Below are 926 nucleotides of genomic sequence, written 5' to 3' on the forward strand. Positions count from 1 at the left end.
CATATTATGGGGGTAGAACAGTTTAAGTTACATATATTGTCTTTGCCCTACCCGAGTCAGAGCTTCAAGCGTGTCCATGCCCCAGATGGTGTGCACCACACCCATTAGGTGTGAATATACCCATCCCCTCCTCCCCCCTCCCATGTGCCTGACACCCAGTGAATGTTATTACTTTAAAACTTTTTTTTATTATTTCAAAATATTATAGAGGTACAAATATTTTTGTTATATGGATATCTTTTGTTATGCTTGAGTAAGGGTTTTAAGTGTGCCCATCACCTAGATAGTGTTTATTGTACCTGTTAGGTAGGCCTTCACCCATCCCCTCTTCCTCCCTGCCCTTGGTTGATTTCCACTAGTTTTACTTCCCTCTGTTCACATGTGTGTTCATTAGTTAGTTCCAATTTAATAGCGAGTACATGTGGTGTTTGTTTTTCCATTCTTTAGATACTTCACTTAGGATAATGGTCTCCAGTTCCATCCAAATTGTTGCAAAAGGCCTTAATTCATCCTTCCTCATGGCTGAGTAGTATTACATAGTATACATATACCATATTTGGTTAATCCCCTCATGAATTGACGGGCACTTGGGTTGATTCCACATCTCTGCAATTGTGAATTATGTGGCAATAAACATCTGAATGCAGGTGTCTTTTTGATAAAATTATTTCTTTTCCTTTGGGTAAATACCCAGTAGTGGGATTGCTGGATCAAATGGTAGATCTACTTTTAGTTCTTTGAGGAATCTCCATACTGTTTTCCATAGAGGTTGACTAATTTGCAGTGCGACCAACAGTGTATAAGCATTCCTTTCTCTCTGCATCCATGCGAGCATCTATTGTTTTTGGACTTTTTAATAAAAGCCATTCTAACTGGGGTAAGGTGATATCTCATTGTGTTTTTTATTTCTATTTCCCTGATGATTA

This window comes from Propithecus coquereli, unplaced genomic scaffold (assembly GCF_000956105.1).
Source record: "Propithecus coquereli isolate 6110/MARCELLA unplaced genomic scaffold, Pcoq_1.0 Scaffold204, whole genome shotgun sequence".
NCBI lineage: Eukaryota > Metazoa > Chordata > Mammalia > Primates > Indriidae > Propithecus > Propithecus coquereli.